This window comes from Arachis ipaensis, chromosome B05, assembly GCF_000816755.2.
Source record: "Arachis ipaensis cultivar K30076 chromosome B05, Araip1.1, whole genome shotgun sequence".
NCBI classification, from domain to species: Eukaryota; Viridiplantae; Streptophyta; class Magnoliopsida; order Fabales; family Fabaceae; genus Arachis; species Arachis ipaensis.
In genome coordinates, this window is record NC_029789.2 from 115,828,366 (window position 1) to 115,837,625 (window position 9,260).

The window sequence follows — 9,260 nt, forward strand, 5'->3', positions numbered from 1 at the left end:
TTGTCAAGAGAGAGTGTTATTTAATCTCCTTGTGATAGAGAGAAGTTGTAATTCTCAAAGAAAGTTATTCAATTGTTTCCATATTTTATACAAATTTCTAATTTTTTCATCTCTATATTTTGCTGTGTCATTTCTTTGGTACCTAACAGTGGTATCAGAGCCAAAGGTTGCTGATTAATATTTTTTTTTGCTGTGAGTTACCGTCTAAAAAAATGGCAGCAAAGTATTAAATTCTGAAATCCAGTGGGAGTAATTTTTCCGTATGGAAATTGAAGATAAAAGCCATTATGAGAAAAGAAAATTGCGTTACAGCAATTGAAGGTAGACCCACTGGAATTACAGATAAAAAATGGAAGGAGATGGACAACAATGCTGTTGCAAACTTACACTTGGCACTAGCTGACTCAGTTTTATCAAGTGTAGCAGAGAAAAAGACAGCAAAGGAAATTTAGGATGCTCTCACCAAATTATATGAAGTCAAGTCACTTCACAATAAGATATTCTTGAAGAGAAGACTTTATACTCTTTGAATGAGTGAATCCACATTGGCAACGGATCACATCAACAATCTAAATACGCTATTTTCTCAACTCTCATCGTTGGAATATACCATAGCAGAAAACGAACGTGCAGAGCTCTTACTTCAAAGTCTACTAGATTCATATGATCAGCTTATCATTAACTTAACTAATAATATTTTGACTGATTATCTTTCTTTTGATGACATGGCTGCTGCGGTTCTTGAAGAAGAATCTAGGCGCAAGAATAAGGAAGATAGATTAGAGAGCTCAAAACAAGCAGAGGCTTTGTTGATGACAAGAGGGAGATCAATGGAGCATGGTTCCAGTGGGAGTCAAAGTAGACCAAAGTTACAAAGTAAGAAGCAGGTCAAATGCTACAATTGTGGAAAAAGAGGGCACTTCAAGAAAGATTGTTGGAATAAGAAGAATATAAAGAAGGTTCCAGAAGGATCAAGTTCTCAAGGATGTGTTGCGAGTACCTCTTATGATGGAGAAATTCTGTATGGCGAAGCAACAATTAGTTCTAAAGGCAGTAAACAGCTCACTGATGTTTGGATTATTGATTCAGGAGCAACCTGGCACATGAATCCTCATCGCGATTGGTTTTGTACATATGAACCTGTCTTAGAAGGATCGGTGTTTATGGGAAACGATCATGCCTTAGAAATTGTTGGAATGGGTACTGTCAAAATAAAAATGTTTGATGGTTCTATTCGTTCACTTCAAGGGGTAAGACACGTGAAAGGCTTGAAGAAGAATTTTTTTTCGATTGGGCAATTGGATGAAATTGGTTGTAAGACCCATATTGAAGGTGGGATCTTAAAAGTTGTTAAAGGAGCTCTTGTGGTAATAAAAGCAGAAAAGATTGCAGCAAATCTATACATGCTTGTGGGAGATACTTTGCAAGAAGCAAAGGCATCAGTTGCTTCAACAAGCCAAGAAGAAATGACGATGATATGGCATTACAAACTAGGCCACATGTCAGAACGAGACTTGAAGATTCTTGTAGAATGTAATCTCATTCTTGGGCTCAAATTGGTAAACTTACCATTTTGTAAGCACTGCGTTACAAGCAAACAACATAGATTAACGTTTGGTATATCAACTTCTCGGAGCAAGCACATATTAGAGTTGATTCATTCTGATGTGTGGGAATCACCGGAGATGTCCCTAGGAGGAGCAAAATATCTTGTATCATTTATTGATGATTACTCTAGGAGACTATGGGTATACCCGATCAAGAAGAGGTCAAACGTGTTTGCAATGTTCAAAGAGTTCAAAAAAAGTTAGAACTTGAATCTGGAAAGAAGATCAAGTGCTTAAGGACAGATAATGGAGGAGAATATGTCGATGGTGATTTTCTAACATTTTGCAAGCAAGCAGGTATTCAACAACAATTCACAGTTGCATATACGCCTTAGCAAAATGGTGTAGCAAAGCGAATGAATAGGACTCTCCTAGAAAGAGCACGAGCTATGTTGCAAACTGTAGGTTTAGCCAAGTCTTTTTGGGCAGAAGCTGTTAAAACTGCCTGTTATGTGATAAATCGGTGATAAACCACTATTTTATGGTTTATCTTGTGCTCAATTGAGTGGATTTCATCAACTCTTTACCCACTTATTCATATTATTTGCATGGTTTTACATTTGCCTTCCTAATTATGTGCTTTGATTGAAAACATGCTTCTTTGATCTTATATTTGCTTATTATTAATCCTCTCTTATTACCATTAGATGCCTTGATATGTGTGTTAAGTGATTTCAGAGATTATAAGGCAGGAATGGCTTGGAGGATGGAAAGGAAGCATGCAAAAGTGGAAGGAATGCAAGAAGTTGGAGAAATTGCTAAGCTGTCCAGCCTGACCTCTCTGCACTCAAACGGCTATAACTTTAGCTACAGAGGTCCAAACGACGCGGTTCTAGTTGCGTTGGAAAGCTAACGTCCGGGGCTTCGATTTAATATATAATATGTTATAGTTTCCCTAACACTAGGCAACGCGACCGCGTGATCCATGCGGCCGCATCACAATGACAGAAATCCAGCGTGGCAAAATTCGAACCCAGCGAATTCTGGACTGTTTTTGACCCAGTTTGCGGCCCAGAAAACACAGATTAGAGGCTATAAAGTGGGGGACTGCACCCATTCATAAGAAGATTCTCATAATTCATAATTTTAGGAGTGGATGTAGTTTTTAGAGAGAGAGGTTCTCTCCTCTCTCTTAGGATTAGGATTTAGGATTTCTCTTAGTTTTAGGAGTGACTCTCAATTCCAGGTTCTTTATTTTTATTTACTTTCTCAATTTAATTTATGAACTCCATGTTAGAATTGATTTCTTTATTTAATATATTTTTGAGGTATTTCAGGCTTATGATTGCTCCTTTTTATTATATAAATAATTTGGATTTTTCTCTTTTGGCTTTGGTTGAGACCTTGGTAACTCTTGAGTTATCAAACTCATTGTTGATTAAAAATTGGAATTAATTTGTCCACTTAACTTACCTTCATAGTTAGAGGTTAATAAGGTGGGAGAAGAATCCAATTCTCATCACAATTGATAAGGATAACTAGGATAGGACCTCCAGTTCTCCATACCTTGCCAAGAGATTTTATTATTGTTAATTTATTTTACTTATCATTTAAATATACCTGTGCACATTGCCCAAACTCCAAATTTCTCAAACCCCCAAATTTACAATCTCCATAACCAATAATAAGAACATACCTCCCTGCAATTCCTTGAGAAGACGACCCGAGGTTAAATACTCGGTTATCAATTTTAAAAGGGGTTTGTTACTTGTGACAATCAAAACGTTTGTACGAAGGGATTTCTGTCGATTTAGAGACTATATCTACAACGCGACTGTTTTTATGACATTCTTTACTGGCAAAAATCCTAACGTCAAAATGGCGCCGTTGCCGAGGAATTGCAAACGTGTGCCTTATTATTGGTTATTGTAAATATTTTATTTTTGCTTGTTTATTTGTTTTTAAGAGGTTATTGATTTTTATTTTAAAATTTTTATCTTACCTTATCTTATTTCAAAAAAAAAAATCAAATTTCAAAATTCAAATTTCAAATTTTAAAAATTCAAATTTCAAAAATTTAAGTTTCAATTTCAAAATTTATATAACCTTTTAATTTAAATTTATTTTTTTATTTTTATTTTTAATTTTTTATTTCTATTTACTATTATGAACTCTCACCCCTTTGGCTATGAGTCTGGTTACAATAATGTTGTAGGAAGAAGAAATTACAATGAGAACAGGCATCAAGGTTGGAACAATCAAAGATGGGAGGAGCCACAAGGATTTGATCAACCCTCATGGCAACAACCACCTCCAATGGACTATCAACAACCACCACCATATGCCTATAAACCCTTTCCTCAACATAACTTTGGACCACCATACTCACAAGCCCCTTTCCACCATTCACCTCCATATGACCCTAACCCTCAACCACCATACCAACCACCTTATGAGCCATATGAACCATATATAGAACCACCCCAATTCCAACCCAATTACTCACAAGAACTACCACTTCAATATTCACCATCTCCATATCCATCAATCCAAGAGCATTATGATCCTATTTATGAAAACCGAGTGCATCAAGAGGCAAAGAATCGTCTCAAGGAAACAATGGATCGATTTCAGGCAACCACTCAACAACTAGGGCAAGTATTAATTCAATGGGCTTCTAGACGCTTAAATACACAAGGATCAGCCACAGCCCCATGTGGACAGTCTAGTGAAGAGCATAGCATGAAGGAGATACCAGAAACCCCAGTGGACAAGACAGAGAATGAATTCGTACTAGAACAAGTAGAAAAAGCTGTCATTGTTCAAGAAGAAGAAAGAGTGGTTGAAGACTTAGGAGATGCAGAACCTCCATGGGAAAGTCCAGTCATAGAGCCTCCTTCCAAGACGGTTGAAATTGATGCTGAGGAGGGTGTACAACCTCCAAGGCATATCATAGTTGAAGACTTGGAAGAGGTTGATCAAGAGATGGAGATTCAAGAAGAAGAAGCACAACCTCCCATGCCCTTGGAAAGCAATGAAGAGGAGATTGAATTGAAAGAGAGCTACCAAGAGGAAGAGGTTGAAATTGAAGAAGCTTGCAAAGAGGTGGTAATTATCAGAGAAGAGCACAAAGGAGTGGAGCTTGCAATTTCATTAAAAATACCTCCCCCTAAGTTGCCATCATCCTTCACAACATTCAAGTGGGTAAAATTCATATCCCGTAGCTTTCTAATCCCACTTGAATATGGGCTACTGGAGATGGATGGTCAACTTAGAGCTCTTTGTGACATTAAGAGTAAGAGGAAGATGGCCATTGGTAAGAATTGTCCTGCAAGGTTCATTATGGTTGGAAGCTTTAAGTTCAAACGCAAAGGTTGGTATAAAGCTCAACTGAATGGGTCTAGGAAGCTGTTTGATCACTGCAGTGAGAATTCAGATCACCTTTCATCCGGCTGAAAAAATACAGATCCCGACAAAAATGGGTGTAAAAGCAAGGTCTGGGATCCTGGAATATGTTCTGACATCCAACACCCCGGGAGCCTAAGAATCTGTTTGAAGCTTCTTAAGGGCTTTACATGCTTAGTTTGGGATCCCAGAGGACATTGGAATCACAAACATTGGTGGAGATTCCTGGATGAATACAAGCACAAGCCACCATAACAGGAAGCTCACCAAATGTCCAACTTAAGGACTCTAACTAAAAGTGCTAGGTGGGAGACAACCCACCATGGTATGATTGTTCCTTTTTCATTTTTATTTAGTTTTATTTGTTTTCTAGTTTTATTTTATTTTATTTTATTTTATTGAACCTGGAGTTTTGCATCACATTCATATTAACACTGCATTCTGCATCTTTTCAGATTAAAAAAAAGAGCAAGCACGCGACGCGATCGCATCAGCGACGCGTCTGCGTCGCAAAGAGGGTGGAGAAAACAAATAAACGAATAGAGAGTTCGGCTGGAGTCCGGCTGGAGGCGTGCCAATGGCACAAATCGACCCACGCGGCCGCATCGCTGACGCGACCGCGTCATATGGGAATAATGGCCTCCCACGTGACCGCGTGCCCCACGCGGCCGCGTGACCTAAAAATCGACGTTAACCAGGTGCATAGCCGAAAGTTGAGCTGGAGTTGGGCTGGACCCGTGCTAGTAGCACAAGCCCTGCCACGCGAACGCGTCACCCATGCGTCCGCGTCATATTGGAAATAAGGCCACCCGCGCGATCGCATCGACCACGCGACCGCGTCACCCAGAATTTTGGCAATACTGAGTTTTGAACAGAGAGTTGTGCGACCGCGAGGCTGCACTCGCGCCACTAGCACAAATCAAGTCACGCGATCGCGTGCCCCACGCGTCCGCGTCACCCAACCTTATCGCGCACCACGCGACCGCGTCACCCACGCGACCGTGTCGCTAGCGTCGCACAACCTATCCAAATTAGTGCCAATTTTCTTATCTTTTCTTCCCCGAATCCTTATTCTTCTTATCTTTTCTTAATTCTTTCTTCTTCCTTTCTTATTTTCTCTCACTTCCATTCTATTTTATTTAATTTATTTTCATACTTTCATTCATTGCATATTTTTATAAAATTATTATTGGTGTTCAATTATTCTTATTCAACTGTTACATCTTTTCTGGTACTTTCTTGGTGCTTAGTGACTTGTTTCATTCTTATTGAGTGATATTATTTAAATCAATGCCAATCTTTCATATCTATATTACTCTTGCATTGACATGAATTTATATTATCTCTCCTTCCCCATTCTCTTCTCCATTGTTGCAAATTTTCGCACCACTGGTATGCCATGTGCTTCTATTGTTTTCTCACTTGCATGTTGTAGCTACCATGTAATTGAGACCCTCATTATTTGGCATCAACCAACCCATGTTTTATTTATTTTCCTATCTTTATTTCTGGGTTACTCTTCTTCCCTTTTCTTTCAAGATGGCCACCCGGAAGAGAACCGGAAGACGTTTACATGGGGAGACAGACAAGTCCATCTGCACAATCCTTAGAGAAAAGCAACAGTTGAAACAACCCGTCCACCTGCACATCTCAGTATGCACCGAGGACGGTGCAATTTTTAAGTGTGGGGAGGTCGATACCGATCTCCGTGGGTTAGTACCTTCCTATCTCAAACACCAATGGTTTATTTTTCTTGTTAGTTGTTGCATTTGCATATTTAATTGCATATTTATTTGATTTTTTTTTTTTTGCATATTTTACCACTTGGTTAAAGTAATATTTTCTTTTTCAAGAAAATTTTTAGAAAATTTTACTAATTTAAATAAAATTTAATGTTACACTTGTTTGAAGAGATATTATACTGGAACATGATTTAGAGCTCGAACACACAAAACCAGTAAGATTTTTGAGCCTATTTAATTGGTTGTATTTTATCAACCAATATTTTATTTTTGATGTGTGTTTTTCTCTCTAAAATTGTGATCTTTGTCTTGCTTAATTCTATATTTCCATGGTTTGATGTATACATGCACTTATATGATTGAGGCCTTTGTTTCACTTAGCTTACATACCCATATGGCCTTACCTTTCATTATCCTTTGCAAACCAATTTGAGCCTATTATACCCCTTTGTTCCTTACTTTAGCACATCATTAACTCTAAGCGAAAAATAATAATATCCTTAATTTGAATCCTTAGTTAGCTTAGATTAGTGAGAGTGCTCATAAATTAAGTGTGGGGAAGCGAATTTGGAAACAATTGGTTTGAGAATTGAGTATGTTAGAATTTTTTGAAAATGTGAAAAAAATGTTTAGGACATGATTCATGTATCCAATAATTTAATCATATACATTGAGAAAAATAAAAGAAAAAGAAAAATTATGTATAAAAAAAAAAGAGAGGAAAAAGAGCAAATAAGAAAAAGGGGACAAAATGCCCCAAAGTAAATGTTGAAAACAATGCATATGAATTGTACTTGAAATTAGAATGCATGAATATATGGAAAACATGGTTGATGCATAGTTAGATTTTGTACTGTGATTACATGGATTGTTTAAGTTAGGTGGAAAGTTTAAGTTAATTAAGGATTCAGTTTTTAGTCCACTTGACCAAATACAATCCTACCTTGACCCTAACCCCATTACAACCCTTAAAAGACCTCCTGATTTGTGTATTTGTGCATTAAACTTATGTTGATTGTTAGATGAAGAGCAAGCCTTAGAAAGCAAGGTTAGTAGAGAATTGAGAGAATCGAACCTAAAACACTTGAGCGATTAGAGTGTATACACTACCAGTAAGGGTTCGATGCTCAATTCCTTGTTCCTGCTTTCATGAGCTATTTTCTTCTTGCAAGTCTATTTGTACTCTATTTTGCAATTTGAATTAGTGAAATCCAGTTCATATTTGTTCTTAAAAGATTTGTTTACTTTTAACCAAGTAGGTAGAAACATTTTGCATTTAGTTGCATTCATATAGGTAGGTTGCATTTCATACATTCTATCATTCCTCTTCACCTTTATAGCTTCTCTTGAGCTTAGCATGAGGACATGCTAGTGTTTAAGTGTGGGGAGGTTGATAAACCACTATTTTATGGTTTATCTTGTGCTCAATTGAGTGGATTTCATCAACTCTTTACCCACTTATTCATATTATTTGCATGATTTTACATTTGCCTTCTTAATTATGTGCTTTGATTGAAAACATGCTTCTTTGATCTTATATTTGCTTATTATTAATCCTCTCTTATTACCATTAGATGCCTTGATATGTGTGTTAAGTGATTTCAGAGATTATAAGGCAGGAATGGCTTGGAGGATGGAAAGGAAGCATGCAAAAGTGGAAGGAATGCAAGAAGTTGGAGAAATTGCTAAGCTGTCCAGCCTGACCTCTCTGCACTCAAATGGCTATAACTTTAGCTACAGAGGTCCAAACGACGCGGTTCCAGTTGCGTTGGAAAGCTAACGTCCGGGGCTTTGATTTAATATATAATATGTTATAGTTTCCCTGACACTAGGTGACGCGATCGCATGATCCATGCGGCCGCGTCACAATGACAGAAATCCAGCGTGGCAAAATTCGAACCCAGCGAATTCTGGACTGTTTTTGACCCAGTTTGCGGCCCAGAAAATACAGATTAGAGGCTATAAAGTGGGAGACTGCACCCATTCATAAGAAGGTTCTCATAATTCATAATTTTAGGAGTGGATGTAGTTTTTAGAGAGAGAGGTTCTCTCCTCTCTCTTAGGATTAGGATTTAGGATTTCTCTTAGTTTTAGGAGTGACTCTCAATTCCAAGTTCTTTATTTTTATTTACTTTCTCAATTTAATTTATGAACTCCATGTTAGAATTGATTTCTTTATTTAATATATTTTTGAGGTATTTCAGGCTTATGATTGCTCCTTTTTATTATATAAATAATTTGGATTTTTCTCTTTTGGCTTTGGTTGAGACCTTGGTAACTCTTGAGTTATCAAACTCATTGTTGATTAAAAATTGGAATTAATTTGTCCACTTAACTTACCTTCATAGTTAGAGGTTAATAAGGTGGGAGAAGAATCCAATTCTCATCACAATTAATAAGGATAACTAGGATAGGACCTCCAGTTCTCCATACCTTGCCAAGAGATTTTATTATTGTTAATTTATTTTACTTATCATTTAAATATACCTGTGCACATTGCCCAAACTCCAAATTTCTCAAACCCCCAAATTTACAATCTCCATAACCAATAATAAGAACATACCTC